Genomic DNA, 18,979 nt, shown 5'->3' on the forward strand with positions numbered 1-18,979 from the left:
CTGTACCTGGCACAGAGCTCCTTAAGTCTCAGGCTAAGGGGCGGAGCCTGCGCAGAAGCCCCACCCTGAGACTCACCTGAGCCGGGGAGCCAGATGACTCACTTTCCCTACCTCCCATCCCCCTCTCTCAGCTCTTCCAGTGATTATCTTCTCCTCCCCTTTCCCCTTTAATCTTTTCCTCCCCACTCCCCCACTCCAGGGGACTTTTCCACCCAGGGACTGCGGTTCAGGGCTCGGGGAATTTATCTCAGGGGAGCACCCCACCGAGTCGCCCACGCCTCCCAGGGAAACGTGAATAGTTCTCTTGCTCCCAGGGAAAAGTCAGGGAGAGGGCGCGGGGCGGGAATGGCCGGGAGCGGCCGCGGGGGGAGGGGCCGGGAAGAGCTGCGAGGCGGGGCGGCCGCGGAGGGCGGTGCCGGGAAGAGCCCGGCGCGGGGCGGGGGGCCGGTGAGGGGCCAGGGCGGAGGCGCGGGCCACGGCCCATTTCCTCCTCGGGAGTCGGGACGGGAGACAAAGCGGCGGCGGCGGCGGCGGCGGCAGCGCTCGGCGTAGGGGCCTTGGGATCCTCCTCCTCTTCCTCCCGCGCTCGCACCCCTCTCACCGCAGGTAACTCCCGGCGCTCCCTCGGCTCCAGGCCGGGGTCCCTCCGAGCGACCCTCCTCCCCCGCCATCCCCTCCCGGCGCCCCACCCCGGCCCGCGCCCCTCCTGCGGCTTCCCCTGAACTTTCCGAGGCGCGCCGAGTGGCGCCCCCCCTGCCCGGGGAAGTGCGGGGACCTTAGCGGCGGGGCGCCCCTTGCCCCGCCACGCCCCGGGGGGGGGAGTTCGGCCGGGGAGCTGGGGGGGGCGGGGAGAGGGTACCGGGCCCGGCCCGGCCCAGCCGGGCACTTCTGTGGGCAAGTTTCGGGCACTGAGTCCCAGGGCTGCCCCCGCACGGGCCAAGTTTCCCAAGGTGTCCGAACTAACTTAGCTAAGTTGTTGGGCCCCCCCTGCGCCCTACCCCCGCGGAGGGGGAGGGGGCGCCGCTCCGGGCCTCCAGTCCAGTCACTTCCCTTGTGAATAATTCGCATTTTATTCCCGGGGCGGGGCGGTGGTCAGCTTGCATTGATTGGATTACTTTCCAAAGGGTTGGATTGTTCTATTTTTTTTTTCCGGTGGTTTCTCTTTCCTCTCTCCCTCCCCCACCCCGAAATATCTCACATCTCGGTGGCGGAACTCAGATTCCACTTCCCCGAGCCATTTCACCAGTGAAAGCGATTAATTAAAAAAAAAAAATTCCTGGCCCTCTTTAAAATTTGAGAGTCTGATCCATTCATGTTTTTTTTTTAATTACGTAGCCTTGTAAATAAAATGTACCACACCCATGTGGACTTTAACTTGGATTGTAAAAGTACTCCCAACTTTTTATGCTAATTAAGAGGACAGCGTTTAAATCTCTCTTTTTAATCTTGGTGTGGAGAGCCACTAATGGATAATTGATAATTTTGTAGTTGGATGATTAAAGTTTGCCTGTAGTCTTTCAGACAAAAATGAGTTTCTTCAGCTAAATACTTATATAAATTATGTTGTCCCCCAACTTTTAAACTTTTTTTTCTGTGTTGGATTTTCAACATTGCAGCTAAATAATCTGAGTTGAAAACTTTTGTCGAAATGGTCACATCCTATTGGGAAGCAGTTTTGATGGGGAGTGGGGAGGAATAGGGATTCCATTAAAAAAAATACAGTACTGATTTAAAAACCTGCCCATACAGGTTTGCCTCACTTTAAGAAAATTCCATATTAAAAAGTATATAAATGTAAGTTATTAAAATAGTGAATATTGAGCACCTATTATGTGCCAGTAATAATATTTGTTTATTGCTTTATGGTTTCCAAAGTGCTTTCTTCACAGTCCTATGAATTAGAAAGTGAAGGTGAATTATTCCTGTTTTACAGATGAGAAAAAAGGGAAAGTTACCTGCTTGTATCTGAGTCCCAATGAAAATCTAGGTCATCTGTCTCTAAGTCCAGTTTGCTAATCCAGTGTGCCGTGCTGCCCAGCACTTAGACTGAATGCTGTTGGGGATATAAAAGAAATATAAAATGTCATCTTTACCCTTGGAGATAGTCCTGTTATTGCCTCTGGACTAGTCTAAAACAAACCTTATCAAATCACTTCCTGTTCAGAAACTTTCATTGCCTATCATTGACTACAAAGTGAAGGAAAAATTCCCTAGGCTGGCATTCAGAATTCTCCATAATAGGACATACTTCCTCCTCCCTTTAAACCTTTTCTTTTTACGGGCCACTTGTACCATCTATTCCAACCATGTGGAATCCTTGTCATTCACAGTTCAGAGTTGTGGTGTATTTGAAAGAGAGGCTTAACAAGTAGAAAACCTGGGTTCAAGTTCTGACTCTGCTTAGCCTTGTGATAGGCAAGTTCCTTTGTCTTGGTGAGACTCACTTTAAAATGGGAATAATAATTGCAATACCTGATTTACCTGGTTATTCTGGAGAAGATTCTTAGTAAACCTTAAAGCTCATTATCAAAGTATGAACTACACCCTTTATACCTTTTTGGCTTTTCTCTGTGTAGAATGCCATTTTTTCTTATCTCTTTCTGCCTGATGAAACTCTGCCCATCTTTCAAGAGCTAACTCAAATGTAGACATTTATATGAAGTCTTCTTAACTTGAATTGGAAGTAGTCCCTGAAGTGCCAGGATACTTTACTCCTCATGGCATTTTTAAAAATGATAATTTGTGTACTTGTCTTATCTCCCATACATAAACTCCTTGAGGTCAAGGACTGTTCATGTCTGTCTTTGTCTCTGTCACATAGCTTTGCACATAGGCATTCTCTAAATATTTTAATGAAAAAATATAAAGTCTGTAACAAGGATGTTTTTGTTCCTGCTGCTGTCATTGACTGGACATGTGATGGGTTGTCTATTATCTGATGGATTGCTTATGATCATAAAGTTCTTTTAGAAATTGTTTTTATTACATGAGAAAACTTTTTCATGAACTTCACAAACACTGCTAGTAAAAAAGTGTCTGAGGCTGGATTTGACTTGGGGACTGGCTGACTTCTAGTTCAGTGCTTTTACCAGCTGTTGAGGTGCATTGTGGACATTCTTTTCCTTGTTTCGATCACTATCTCTCTTCCTTAGAACAAACAGGACTAGTTTAACAGAAATAGATTTGTATTTGTGTTGGTTGTTCACCTAAATGAAAACTTTGGGACTCAGATTGGGAGTCTGAACATTGTATTTTATTTTATAAGGTCATGCAATTGACGGTATCTATTCATACTTTTATTTTTAGGTGTGATGAATGAGCTCCAGTTCATTCCTCTTACTGTTGTCTCAGCCTCTGGACCATAGAGAATTCTTGCTAGGATACGTTTTGGTCCTCAGTATGCATTCATAAGATTGTGGATTTAGAGCTGTGAGGTGATCTTCAAGTCTGTTGAGTCCAATCTCTTCATTTTACAGATGACAAAATAGGCCCAGAGAAAGGGAAAGGTAGCCAGAGCTGAGAAACTCTAGTTGCTAGTCTAACACTCTTTTCTATAGCACCACTCTCTAAAGCAAAACCAGTGAACAACTTGAACATTTAACTACCTTTATGTAGTCTATTAAAACAGATAGAAATCTGGTATGGATTTTATATAGTACCTTTGTTAACTTATGTTCAGATATTTTCATTAATGTCCACAAACACCCGATAACACTGTACAAATTTACAGGTTATTTACCTAAACCAGTTGCAGAAATGCTATGCTGCTTCTCTTTTGTAAAAAGTTCCCTAAAACTGAAACATTTAATTCAGCATGTATTTATTAAACAACTTTTATTTGCAGAAATCTGTGCCAGGTTCTGGGGAAGATAACAATGATTAAATAAGATGGGTTACTACTTTATTGGACCTTAATAGCTACTAGGAGTATATAACACATGAATAATGAAAAAAAGAAAGTAGAACATGACATAAGTGGTAGAAAGAACTGGGAAGAGGCTTCATGGAGGAAGTGGCATGGGGCAGGTTAATTTTTAAAATTTTAAGAGGGAATGCTACTTGAGTACTTACTGGGGGGGAGGAAGAGATATATAAAATTTTTTTGTGCTTTCAGTGTTAGTTGAGAACTGTTATCTAAACTACTGACACTCAGAAAACAAAAAAAAAGATACTTGGTCACAAATAAAAACTAAGATGCTTTAAACTGTTTTTGTCAATTTGAGATTGATTTTAATGTTTTACTTTCTATAGTAATAAATTCTTCCATTTATATAATGCTTTATAAATTTCAAAGGATTTGAACGTGTCTTTTTTAAACTTTAAAACAGCTGTGTGTTGGAGGCACAGGGAAGGTACTGTTGTCCCTTTCCTACAGATTAAAAATGTTAGAACGTGATAGGGGAACCTGGTTTCCAGTCCCTGTTCTTCAGCTAATTAACCAGCTTTGTGACTTTGGCAAAGGAGGCTTGGGACATTAGTTTCCCTACCTGTAAAATAAGAAGATTGTACTAACTGATCTCTGATGCCTTTTCTGGGTCTAAAAAGTCTCGTCTGTGGCTCAACCAAGGTTATCAGGTAGTTATTTATTGCTAGAGCTGGGAATAGGCCCTTAACTCTTGGACCTGTGTTCTTTTCTTATCACATAAAATTGGAAAGAAAGTCAACTCAATTGTAAACCTCATGTGGGAGGGGGGTGTGGGTGACAAGGTTACTAGTCTCATGTATAAGCTTTGATATGGAATACTGAGAAGGGTGCACCATTCACTATGTATGTGTTAGGGTTGGTGGTTGTAGGATCTAATCTGCAGCTTAACTGCATCTGGTGTAGCCAAGCCTTTTACTTTAAAGATCTACACCTGTAATTATTTGCAACCATAGAGGCAGTGACAAAGGACTGAACATAAGGCAGAATTTAAAGGTGTATTACATATATACACACGTACGCACATAAACACACAGAGTCCCAAAAGTCTTAGTGCCTTTAATAGAAGTTTACTAACTGAAGTGTCATCCTTAAGTCTCCTGTGGCATTCTGTCTCCCAACTCTGTCAGACTTTGCCTCACAATCCATGAAAAAAATTAAACCAAGTGCTCGTGTAGCTCCCCTTTTCTTCATCTCATATCACTCAGATGTCTTCTCTGCTAGCTTCTCTTTCATCCTAAGATTCAACATGAAGAAGGGGGCCTTTTCTAGGCCAAGGCAAATGGCTTTACATTCACCTTTGATCCCTTTTCCTCTCATATTATCCAATAAATTGCCTGGTTTCAGTCCTAATCTTCATTAATCTTTAATGCCTCCTTGTCTTTTGGCTGTTCCTTGTTGCTCACAAACAAGCCCTTGTCTCAAAACTTTCACTTGGTCTGAGCATCTCTGCTAACTGTTGGCCTGTATCTCAACTCTTTTCTGGCTTAACTTGAGAAATCCATTTACATTTAGTGCTTTCACTTTCTCTCCTTTCACTTGATTCTAAACTCTGCAGTCTGGCATCCAACCTCATCATTTCAATGGACACTTTTCTCTCTAAAATTACTAGTATTCTCTTAATTGTTAAATCTAATGGCCTTTCCTCCATTATTATTCTTGATATTTCTGTAGCCCTTTTCCTTGATCCTTTCTAGGCTTTCAATGCCGTGTTCTCTCCTGTTTTGTATGCATTCCTACCTATCTGACTGCTCCTCATTCCCCTTTGCTAGATCTTCTTCCATGTCATAACCATTAAATTCCTGAACGGTCTGTCCAGGTGGATACAGCTAGGCCTGGAATCATGAAGAGCTGAGTTCAAATTCAGCTTCAGACAGTAGCTTAGTGATCCAGGGCAGTCACTTACCTCTGCTTCAGTTCCCTAGGCTGTAAAATGGAGATAACAATAGCACCTTCTTGACAGGGCTGTTTGTGAAGATCAGGTGATAGTATTTGTAACTTGTTTAGTAAAGCGCCTGGCACTTAGGAGGTAAATACATGTCTGCTCCCTGTCTTCTCCCTCTGTCTCAGTTGGTGATCTCATCAGCTCCCATGAGTTTGGTTATTTCTAATGCAGATACTTCCCAAAACTATATCCAGCTCTGATATATTTCCTGAGCTACAGTTTTGCATTACTAACTAACTCTTGGACTTAAAATCAATATAACCAAAACAACTTATTGTTTCTCCTCCCTCCCTTCTTCCCAGCCTTTCACTCCTCCTCCTAACCTTCTGTTACTGTTTAGGGTACCACCATCCTCCCAGCCCCCTAGACTCATAACCTTAGTTTCATCCTTGGCTTCTCACTCTCACTCAACCCACATATCTGATCTTCGCTAAATCTTGTCCTTTCTATTTTCACAGCATCTCATATATGTCCCCTTTTCTTCACTCACAGGGCCACCACCCTGGTGCAGGCACTCAAAATTTCATGCCTAGACTTCTGATGCTTTTTGGATGTCTCAAGTCTCTATTCACTTCAGTTCTTTTTCCATTCATTTGCCAAGTGTTCTTCCACAGGTCTGACCCCGTCACCTTCCCCTCCTCTAGTGGATCCCTGTTACCTCCAGGATCTAATATAAAATCCTCTGTTTAGCTTTTAAAGTATTTTATGACTGGACCCCTTCCTACCTTTCCAGTCTTTTTTTTTTTTAAGTAAATTTTTATTGACGCCTTTTGTTTCTTACACAAGCATAGTTGTTTTCGGTATCCCTTCACTTCCCCCTCTGGGAGAAGCCATCCAATATATAGGTTTGTGTTTTTTTTTTTTTTAAAGAAAAAAAATGTCAACACAACTGATTGATACATTGGAAAAAGTCCACAATGTGTAACACCTGTGGACCTCTCACCTCCACAGAGGGATAGATTGCAGATGTCTTGTCATAACTCTTCATTTGAGCCCTACTTGATCTACATAATTTTATTACATTCACTTTTGAGTTTTTCCATCTGTGGTTGTTCTTTCCATTTACATTGTTCTAGTTCTTGTGTATACTGTGTTCTTGGATCAGCTTGTTTAATTGTATAATTATGTGTATATAATGTATGTATATACAGTTGATATATCTTCAATATCAAACCCTTATCAGAGAAATCTGATACAAAATTTTCCCATTTGACCACTTCTCTTATCCTAGATGTAATGTATTAATGCATATTAATACAGTGCAGAAGCTTTTCAGTTGCATGTAATAATCAAAGTTATCAATTTTATTTTTTATAATTGCTTCTATTGGTTAAGAATTCATCTCCTTTCTAAAGCTGTGAGAAGTATATGATCTGCTTCTCTTCTAATTTTTTTATTGTGTTATCTTTAATGTTAAGGGTCTGAGTTTTTTTAGAATGAATTGTGGGATATAGTATAAAGTGTTGGTCTAAGCCTGATTTCTGCCAGACTGCTATCTAGTTTCCCAGTAGTTTTTAATCAGAGTTTTTTCCTAGGTATTTTGTTTTCCATTTTATCAGAGAATGGGTTATTCATTTCCACTGTTTCTGATTCTCCTTTGTCTAGTTTGCTCCATTGATCTATATTTTTTAACCAAGACCAGGTAGTTTTTGATTGACTGCTGATTTAAAATATAGTTTGAGGTCTGGAAGTATTGTTCCCCTTCCATTGCTGATCCTTCTCATCATTTCCTTGACATTCTAGTTTTTGTTTTTCCCGAATGAATTTTGTTAATTTATCGAGTTGGATAAAGTATCTTCTTGGTAATTTGATTGGTGTAGCATTAAAAGTGTAAATTAACTTTGGTAGTATTGTCATTTTTATTATATTGGCATGGCCTGCCCATGAGCACTGAATATTCTTTCAGCTATTTAAGTTATTCTTTATTTCTTTAAGGAGCACTTTGTAATTGAACTTACACAAATCTTTTTGTGCTCCTTTTGAGTCTTCTTACACTTTATTCCTCCCCATATGCTCTACAGTCCAGTGATAATTTTCTTTCTGGAACATGACACTCCATCCCCCCATTCCATGCCCCTTTATTGACTTTCCCCCATGCCTGGAATTCTCTCCCTCATCTCTGCCGCATGGCTTCCTTTAATAGTTATGTCATATTCCTTCTTCAGGAGGTCTTTCTTTTCCCTCCAGCTCCTCCCCCACAACTGCAAGTGGCTGCTTTCTGAGATTCTCTTCTATTTTTGTACATAGTTATTTGTGTATTATCTCCTCCATTAGAATGGTTTTTGTCTTTTTATGTATCCCCAGGGCTTAGTGTAATCCCCAAGCCCATTGTAAGAGATTAATAAAGGCTTGTTGATTGACTGATACCTTATTTTTGTCTTGGCCTTTCCTTCTCTGCTATAGAGGAATGAAATGCCACCATTCCCAATCTTATCTACTCTCCTAGTGTCAGTGAATTAACAAGTGTTTATAAGTATCTACTGTGGCCAGGCTGTGTGCTAAATAGACCCTCTTCTTCTGCAGCTCACTTTCTATCTGGGAAGAGAGAGACAATTTGTGCATAATTCAGTGTATACACAGTAAATGTGAGGTAATTTTGGAGGAAGATATGGCAGTTCAGGGCTGTTAGGAAAGACTTTCATACTGGAGGTGTTTCAATTAAGCTTTGAAGGAAGCTGGGAATTCTGACATGGAGGTGAGGAAAGAGTGCCATTCCAGGCATGGGGACAGATAGTTTTTGCTGTTACAGAGATAAGAGATGGAATGTCATGGGGGAGAAACAGCAAGGCGATCAGTTTGGCTGAACTGAAGAATGTGTGAAGGTGAGTAGTGTTGACTAAGCCTTGGAAAGCTAGGTTGGGGCCAGGTGGGCAGGGGTTTTAAATATCAAAGGAATTTGCATTTGATTCTAGGGGGAATTGGAAGCCATTGAGTTTCTTGAGCAGGAGAGTGATATGGTCAAACCTTTAGAAATATCAGTTGGACAGGTGTTGAGGATGAATTGGAGGGGGGAATATACTTGAGGCAGGGAACCCAATAAGGTGGTTGTTGGAGTTAGTGATAGTGTGAGCAGAAAGAAGGGACCAAATGCAAGGGATAATAGGGATGTAGAATCCATAAAACTTGGCAGTTGGTTGGGTATGTATGGTGATAGTGAGGAGTTGGTGATGCTTCCAAGGTTGTAAATCTCAGTCACTGGAAGCATGGTAGTGCCCTTCAAAGAAATAGGGAAGAGGGTTGGGTTATAAGGGAAAGTCAGACATCTAGTTTGAAATGTCCCATGAGGCCGCTGGATGTGTGTGTGTGTGTGTGTGTGTAATGTATAATGTTTCATGGTATCATGGAAAAAGCACTTGTTTTTGGACTCAGGATTGAAGTTCAAATCAAATCCATTCTGTCAGTTCAGATCTCATCTGTGCCACTCACTAAACATGCTACCTTGCACAAGTCACTTAATTTCTGTGGGCTTCAGTTTCCTCATTTGTAAAATTGATGGTGATATTGGGGTTGTTCCAGATGGCCTCTAAAGCTCCTTCCACTCCTAAATCTGTGATCCTGAGATCATGATAATTGAAACCAAGGGAACTGATAGGTCAACATCAAAGTGTAGAAAGAGGAGAAGGTCTAGGGCAGAGCTTTGTGGTCTGAATAAACCACTTTCTTTTAATGCATGGATATTATTTGTGAGGCTGTTTTTTGAAGTCATCAGCAAGGACTTTTAGTGAATATATAGTGGTAAATTTTAGGAAGATTATTAACAAGTTGGAAAAATGCAGAGGATGGTGACCCAAAATGGTAAAAGATGCCTTTGTGCTTTAGAAGAGTGAGTTGAAAGAACTGGGAATACTTGATCTGGAGAGAAGACTTAAGAGGGGAACAGATTATTTGAAGGGTTTAGGCTGGTTTTCTGCTTGGCCCCAGAAATAGAAATAACAGGTGGGGTGCAGAGAAAATATCCTGAAGTGGAATGGGCTGCCTCTTGAAGTCGTAGGTTTTCTCCCACAATGATTCTTCAGCTGAAGGGTAGATGGATGTTGGGACTTCTTTATGGTTCCCATTTGGACCAAATGACTTATAAGGTCCCTTCCAACTCTGAGATGGAATGGAGGGGTATAAAATAATTAAGTATATAGTACTTAGGATTGCCTTAAACAACCTTTTTTCAGTAGCATTGTTAATATACTATAGCTAAACCCTTTTACAGAGTAGGAAATTTCATTCATATTTTGCAGAATCAATTCATGACGTTAAGTGGGATATACTTGTGCATTTGGGAAAGTTTCCTTGAGGCATTAATTCAAGAAATATGTTGTGATATCACAGCATTTATTTTCAGTCTTAGATCTTGTAAAATGTGAAGCTTTTAGGTCTTCTGTATCCATAATGTTGCAGGCTAGGATTGATTGCGGCCCACTGACAGAACTGTTTGCAGAAAAGCTTGTGTAGTTCTGGTTTCTGCTATGCTTTCTGCTATGCTTGACTTGTTCTGTTGTATGCTATTCACTTAACGTGAGTTTTGAGCTCATTCCTAATCTGAAGTCTAAACTGTGCAGAAAAACTCACTACAAAACAAGTACTTAAGCATTGCTATTTCTCTTCAGGAACACTTAAATGTTCATTATTTTCTTTGTTTCTGCTTTTCACAAATATTGAGACATTTCCCCCTTTTGTGCAAATGGCTCCCTAACCCCATTTCTAATGGAGCTTGAAATTAACATGGTGTTTCTATTTACTTGTTGATGTACTATCATCTGTCAGAAGTGTTCAATTGGGATTTAATTTATGCTTATTCTGTGACTGCAAGTTACTTATACAATATGTAGTAAATACAATTGTACTGGACACAGTAGTTGTTATACACCAAGTTCCAATATAATTAATTTTAACAACCTGTTACAAAGGGTTTATGGATGGTTTTTGTTTTTAAGTTTGTCACCTTTTTTAGTCTTTCTGGTTTAATTAAATGTGGTTTGGGGAGGAGTGGATTTACTGATGGAGAAATTATTTTCACATCTAGACCTGAAACATTTTTTCCAGGTTTTGAAAAAGTATAAAGCTGTGTTAAGCTTTTTATCCTAAAATTTGGAGATGTGAAATTTTATCGAAGATAATATGTAGCTCAGAAATTCTATGTTTTGACCTTTTATTAAATACATGGTCTTGTTTAAATGTTAAATGAAAGGTGAATTCTCCGAGATTGTTTCAGAGTAGGATTAACAGGTTAGTTTTGGTTTTACAGGAAAAAATCCTATTATAATAAATATTAATGAACTGCTTGTTCTATTACTAAACTAGAATTCATCAAATACTTTACAAAATTGTTGTTTCTAGAGCTTGTAAATATTTTGTTGTGATGGTGTTTTTGTTGTGATTTAACCTATATAAACTGCAGACTTTGCTGGCTTCTTTATCCATAATAGTTTGCTGTCCTGAAGGTCTTCTACTTCACTATTAAAATTTTGACTGTAGTTTGTGCTTACACTTAAAAGTGCTACTATGGATAGAACTCTGAAAATACTTTGAATGTGGCCCGTTTAAAGTACCAGAAACTATTCATATGCATTGGTAATGAGTTGTTCCACCTCATTTCTAAAGAGAAGAGGTATAGTACTCCTGATATTTTTACATTTGGCATGTTGAATATTTAAATATTAATTATCTCTATTTTCTTCTTTTTCTTTTTTTTTGGGTAGGCAGTGGAGTTAAGTGACTTGCCCAGGGTCACACAGCTAGTAAGTGTTATTTGTCTGAGGCCGAATTTGAACTTAGGTCCTTCTGAATCCAGGGCCCGTGCTCTATCCACTGCCCCACCTCTCTGCCCCAATTATCTCTAATTATTAAACTTAAAAGAATGGTAGTATACAGTTAGGTAATGGGTGAAAATTGAAAAGTTGAAAATGTTGTTTAATTATTGGTATGCTTTTCCTGGAGTTCCCTGTTCATGGGACAGACTAGAATGTATTCCCACAAATGTTGATGACCTATTATAGTCATCATTTATGTTTAGTTAGGTCACTGTAGTTCCTAGACAAAAGGGACTATTTTTAGCTTAGAACCACATCATTTTGTAAATGTTCCTTTGAGGGGGGAGAAAATCTAAACTGGTTAACTAGAATGCTAGCTTGAGCACTAGAGTAGGGATGTTGCCTATTCATCATTGTTCCTTCAAAGTTATGTTAAATATTTGTATTTAAATGTTTGTTGAATTGAAGAAGGACATTAGAGGCAAAGTTTGAAAGAAATCGAAGTTCAGATGGAATCTTTAGAATGAGTAAAAAGAAATGTTCCTATGTTTTCTAGGTAACTGAATTTAAGTGTGGTATTTATATGGACTTCAGTACCCAGTTCTCTTTTGTTCTTTCTCTTCATTCCATTTTCTTTTGAGACAAGCATTTATGTTGATGAATATTAACATTATCATATCTCTTAATACTCAGTTCCTCAATCTGTTTTGTTGAAAGATTTTTTCCATCTTATTTCAGCTGTACATAGGTAAGGTCATACCTACAGTAGATACTTCACTATTTCAATATGTTTAAAAAGTGGAACCAAGAAAAGTTTGTATGTGAAACTGGAAATACCTGTTACATATAGTTTATTAGAAGTAATCTTTCCCCAGAATCTCATTTAAGCTATTTTCTTTGACTTGCTCTGTGCATTTAACAATTTTCTTCTTGCGTGACTTTTTTTGTGTACATGTCATTCAGTTTCCCCTATTCTCAAAACCTTGATGTTACCTTTGTCTCCCTTCCTCCTTTTTCGTAACTAGTTACCTTGAAAGAAACTAATCAAGACAATTAGCAAGCATTTATTAAGGATGTACTACTATATGCCACCCACTGTTCTCTGGGGATACAAAGATAGGCAAAAACCAGTCCCTGTTATTGCTTCAGTAAATATTAGTAGACAGAATAAATCCACAAAATAATCATTTCTTTATATTACTAACAAAAACAAGGAAAACATAGAGAAAATATGTTCAGAACAGCTTCAAAATATATAAGATATGAGCGGTAATCTACCAAGACACATAGAGGATTTATAATATAACTACAAAACAGACTTCAGAAATGTTAATGGTTGGGCAAAGCCTAATATAATGAAAATTGTGATGTTGCCTAAATTAGTCTAGAGATTTAGTGCTATAGTAAATTACCAAGGGGTTACTTTAGGCAGCAATTGTTAGGTAACAATAATAAAATTCATTTGGAAGCAGAACAGGTCAGGAAATGAGAAGTGAAAAGCAAAAAAAAAATTGAGAGCCTAGTATTATAAGACATCAAATTATATTATAAAGCAGTAATTATCAAACTTATTTGATGCTGTTTAAGTAGAAAGGTAGATTAAAGACTTGATAATCAATAATAGAAACAAATAGATGAAGCCACTAGGTGTTTGATAAACCTGAGAACTTAAATTACTGGGGAGGAATTCCTTATTGGGCAAGAATTCCCATGGAAACTAGAAAGCATTTTGGTAGAAAATAGGTTTAGAATAACATCATAAACCAAGGAAAACAGTTTCCAAAAGGAAAAACCACAGTTGGTTTTAGCCATTCTCAGGTAATGGGCATCTACTTTGTTTCCAGGTCTTTGCTATCACATTAAGTGCTGTTATAAGTACGTTGGTGTATATGGGGACTTTCTTCTTATCATCACCTCTTTGGGGTGCAAGCATAGTAGTGGAATCTCCAGGTCATAGGGTGTGGATGGGCAAATGGTTTTCTGAAATCATTACCAATTCATAACTCCGCCAGCAATGCACTACTGTGTCTGTCTTCTCACAGCCCCTCAAGCTATTCCCAATTTTTATCATCTTTGCCAGTTTGCCAAGTTTAGAATAAACCTTCAAGATTGTTTTGATTTGCATTTCTTTTATCAATGATTAGGAGTGTTCTGTCATGTGTTTTATTGTTTGCAATTCTTTTGAGAACTGAGTCATGCTGATATTTGACAGCTGATTGGATATGTGGTGTGAGTAAGGAGTAAAGGTTGCAAGCCTATGTGACTGGGAACATAATGTTGCCCAACAGTAAAATAAAAGTTGAGAAGAGGAGGGGTCTAGAAGGAGAAGAGGAATAAAAGATTCTGTTTTGGATTGGTTGAATTTGGGATGCCCTAAAACCACACCGGGTGAGAGAATCCAAAAGGTAGTTGGTAATGTGGGACTGGAGCTCAGGGTTGGATATACAGATGTGGGAATTATCTGCATAAAGATGATTATTGGATCCACAGGAAATCCCCAGGTAACATAATTAAGAAAGAAATGAAATAAGAACAGGGCCCAGGACTAACTTCAGATATAGATAGATGTAATAGTACAGGAGCAGAGAACCTGTTGGCTTCACTGCAGGTTCCTTACCCTTGTTAAATAGTACTTCACATTTACATGGACCTTTTAAGGTTTGAAAAGCACTTTACTTTAAATTCTTTGATTTCCCTGTGAGGTTGGTGAATGAAGAAACTGAGGCTCAAAGACCTTTCCCATCGCCCCTCTATTGTTAGTGCTGACCTTCTGAAATAATCTTCTGTTTATGCTGGAACCATTTATACTACGCGGAACCATGTTTTTGTTTTTCTTTGTGTCCACAGCACTTAGGATATATAGTAAGTACTTTAATAAATGCTTGTTGATTCATTGACTGACTCAGAGTTAGTGAATGTGACCTGTATAAAGATCCAGAAAAGGAAACTGAGAAGGAGTGGGAGTACGTGAGGTGGAGACAGGGACGGGGATGACAATGTCATGAGAAACCAAGGAATATCTAAAGCTGCAGGAGTCAAGAAGGATGGGTGGGGACTAAGAAAGAGGCCATTAAATTTGGCATTTAAGACACTTGATGTTTTTTAAAAGAGCAACATCATTTGAAGGCTAAGATGTCTTTGGGCCATTTGTCTATCATTCAGCACGAGCAGGGTTGAAAGAGCTTAATTTTAAAATACATGCCCATAAAAATAAAAGGCCTTGCCTTAGTATAAGTCATACCCTCTGATTTACAATTACATTGAACCCTTCTGGCATAACTAGGTAATTTTGAAAGCCTTCACTATTTTTAGTCAAACTGACTCCATAACCTAATGAGGTTATTGTCCAGCGTTAATTAATGAGTAATAGTAATCAAAGCATTCTGTAGGAGGAGGAGTCATACAGAAGTCTATTTCTGCCTTACTTACACAAATTAAAACGGGGCAATGCCAGGCAAGTATAAGTGTCCAGGGAAGTGGAAGAAGAGAAAAAGATTGTAGAAGGATAAAGGAATGGGGAGGGGCGGAAGTGTCAATTCACTGTATCAAAGGATCTGATTATGGCAAAGTATCTCAATTCATGCATCAAACTACATTCCTTCCTAAACACATTAAACATTAATTTACAAAGGAATAGTCACATCACTCTTAAAATGTCTGCTACTAAAACTTCATTCCACCTCTACTATGCTACTAAATTTTTTTTAAATCAAGGTTAAGTTAATGCAATGTTAATATTGTTCATTTAAATGCACATCAGGAAATTTAGAAATTAAAGTTTCCAAAGCAATGTTAACTGCTACATTGTACAAGATACACTATTTTGGAGTATTCTGAGCCATCATGAATACTAGATTACACGAACATTAAATGGAATTAACACAGCTGTGGGTTCATCCTTGAATCTAACTGCCAAAAACACAACTTAAATATTTTAAAGTATATGAATATGTATACGTACATATGCCTTAGAAGTCTTGCTTTTGATCAGTTCCTTTGTAGTTCCCCAAACTTGCCACTTTTTCAAACTCAGATCTCCAGGGACACAAAATGCTCCCCTACCCCCAAAGTGTAATTGACTTTGTTGACCAAAGCTACTGTTTCCTCTCCCACCCCCCAGCGCCCAAAGATTTGAATTAATAGCTTATGTTCAAAGGTTCAAACACTGATCAAAACTAATTTCAGAATAATAAACTTTCCACCTATTCAGGTATTTTCCTAGCTCATGCAAATATGAGACGTTTACATAGAATATGTGGTAGATGATCTCCTAATTGGTTCAATTGATAAGGTATCTTTTGTTATTATTGGTGCTGGGACATGGTACATTAAAAGAGAAAAGGAAATGGTTACATTTTTAAAACTTTAAATGAGGCTGTTTTGCTTTCTCCTATTTTTGATCACTCCTCATTTCTTGTTTCTTTTTGAGGGACAGCAGATGGAACAGAAATGCTGGAAATGGTTAACATCTGAAAAACGTATTGGTTACTGAAAGTACTAAGCAACAGACAGAAAATGGCTCAGAAAGGAGCATTTTCAGCCAACAAAGCTCCATAGTTTAGTGAATGGAAAAAATTCTGGACATGGAGCCAGAGAGCCTGTGCTCAAATTGGAGCTCTGTTAAGTCACAGCCTCTCTGGGTCAGTGTCTTCATCTATTAAGATAAGGGGAGGTCAGACCCCTTCCAGATCTATGGCTTTGATCTCATGAAATAAAAGACATGCTGATGTTATGAGATGAAACCACTTTCCCTTTGCATGTAGAGAGGAAAAAGGAAGTTGTATACAATTATATCTATTGCCTTCACTCATGCCTTTTATTTTTTCAGTGCAAGGGCCTAGCACAAGGTGAGACAATGGGGGAAAATGTAGGATTTGTAGTCTAAGGACCTAGGTTCATATCCCAGATTTACCATTTGCTGCATGTGTGACCTTGAGAACCATTTAGCACTCTGGAGCCTCAGTTTCTTTATTTGTTAAGTGAAGATATTTGAATGACTAGTAAGGTTTACCAGTTTTAGATTTATATTCCTATAATACCCGTTAGTTGGGAATGACTAAACCAATTGTGGTACATGAATATAAGGGAATATTACTGTGCCATAAGAACTGATGAATGTAATGAATAAAGAGAAGCATAGATAGGTTTACATGCAGAATGGAGGAGAGCCCAAGAAAACATACATGATTACTATAGATGCTGTAAATGGAAAGACTGACAACCACAGAAAAGTCAAAAGTGAGTGTTGCAAAATGACAAAAAACAAGCATGGCCCCAAAGAAGAGAGATGATAAGATACTCCCATGCCATTCCTTTGTCAGAAATAGGAGGGCCATGGATGTGGTGCATTGTATATATATTTTCAGACTTTTTCAATGCTGTTTTTTGTTTGTTTTTGTTTTAAAATATTATTTGTTACATGGAATAGCTCTGTGGGAGAGGGATGGACATTGGGAGAAATTCTGGTGGGGTAAAAAACCCTAAACATATTAAGAAAAATTTGCTTTAAAAAATCAATAGCCTAGAGAATATAGAATTCCTTGGATATGTAGAGGCAGGTTGTTGAATGAATAAATGGAGAATGGTGATTGGTTGTTGGAACACTGGGGGATAATGTTTTTGACACAAGCCTGGAAATTGTGGGACTGGAGAAGACTTTTGAGAGTTCCTTGAACATCAAGGAGATCAAGTCATTCAGTACTTAAAGAAATTAATTCATACTATTCATTGGAAGGAGAAATACCAAATCTGAAGCTTAAATACTTTGGCCCCATAAAGAGAAGATGGGACTCATTGAAAAAGACCCTGATGTTGGGAAAGATTGAAGGCAAAGGAGAAAGGGATGGCAGCGGATGGGATGAATAGATAGTGTCATGGAAGTAAGGAGCATGAGGTCAGATAGACTTGAGACAGTGGAGGATAGAAGTGGCTGGTGTGTTATATAGTCCATGGAGTCATGAAGAGTCAGACCCGACTGAACAATAATACACAAGCTTGGGACTTTTTTAGTGGCTATTGAATAGAATAAGCCGTTCTTGTCATAGGGGTAAATTTATGTAGTGGCTTTTTTTTGTTTTTTACCAGATAATTTACTTTACTATACTTGTGTAGAAATTTTTGGTCTGTTGCACAAACTGGTTTTTATCAGTGTTTGTTGGGAGTGTGAGAAGTTGGTTAAATGCTTACTGAAAAATTTACACAAGCAGCACAAAACGTGTAGGGTGTCAAGAAGCATAAGAAAGTTGTTGGTCTTAAAGAGTATTGGGGAAGCAAGAAACAAGTATGAGAAAAGCCGGTATCAGATCAGTACAGCAATTTAAGATGTCATAACTCTGAAAACATCCAAAATTAGAGGCTCTTAGGAATTGGTAGGCATCTTAGAAGTCCTAGGTCTAGTGTAGTGGATAGAGCACTTACTTTCAAATCAGAAGGCCTGTGTTTGAATCCCAGTTCTGGATCTTATGTGGGATTGGACAAATCACTTCACCGTTAATTAGTTTTCTTATTTGTAAAATGAGAGGGTTGTAGTAGACAATTTCTGAAGTTTCTCTGAACTCTAAAATTCTAGGATTTATGTTCTTTTAACCTAAACCAGTTCCCATATTTTAAAAGGTGGATAAACTGAGGTGAAGCATTTGTACAAGTTCACGTTGCTAGTGACCAGTTGAACTCAAACCCCAGGTCTCCTGACTCCCAGTCCCATCTTGTTTGCCATGCTGCCCCTAGGTTTAAAGTTATTATTATTGTAATCTTTTTTGGATTAGGGTCATGTCAAGCGTAACTCTTCTGTTTAGGTAAAATAATGTTGGGCTTTACTCCTAGCTGGGCTTTTGATTAAGGATTTGAGGTGAGGCAGTCTCCTTCAATCAAGAATATTGAAAGACTTGAAAGTAAATGGCCTCAATATTTTTAAGTGTCCAGCATATTAGCTTATATTCCCTTTCCCCATTTTCTGTAAATTTGATAAGTGTGTGCTCAGTCCCATGTCATGAAATGCATTTTGAATATCTTGAACAGGATCCTGTAAGCATCTCAAACTCAATTTGCCCCAAACTGGTTGTCATCTTCTGTCAATAGCATGAAGTCTCCAAATTAAGATTATTCATCAAATAATGTTATTTTTCAAGTCATGAAATCTATCAAATCATGGATCCATTTTCAGGAATTTCATCTGATTTTTTTTTTTCTCAGAAAAAGAAAGAAGTAGAAGAAAATGTCCAGTTGCTAGAAGACTGGGAACTCCTCTCTCTGATTGCCATATGCTTCTACTTTAAAAAAAATTGTAATTTTCTGTTCCTAGAGGGGAGGGTGAGAGAAGTCCCCTCCAAATATGCCTTGTGCACTAGGGTTCAGAAGACAAGGCAAGAG

The 18,979-nt window shown here is 38.7% G+C and overlaps 1 protein-coding gene across 1 annotated transcript in view; it reads left to right on the forward strand.

The window, feature by feature from the left end:
* Window positions 1-445: 445 nt before the first annotated feature.
* Window positions 446-18,979, forward strand: part of CTNNA1 (catenin alpha 1) — a 154,255-nt gene continuing 135,721 nt past the window's right edge. The window contains exon 1 of the mRNA XM_021005074.2: window positions 446-606. The gene's annotated coding sequence lies outside the window, so the exon portion shown is untranslated. The remainder of the gene's footprint in view (window positions 607-18,979) is intronic.

Source organism: Phascolarctos cinereus, unplaced genomic scaffold, assembly GCF_003287225.1.
Source record: "Phascolarctos cinereus isolate Bilbo 61053 unplaced genomic scaffold, phaCin_HiC Scaffold_2;HRSCAF=192, whole genome shotgun sequence".
NCBI classification, from domain to species: domain Eukaryota; kingdom Metazoa; phylum Chordata; class Mammalia; order Diprotodontia; family Phascolarctidae; genus Phascolarctos; species Phascolarctos cinereus.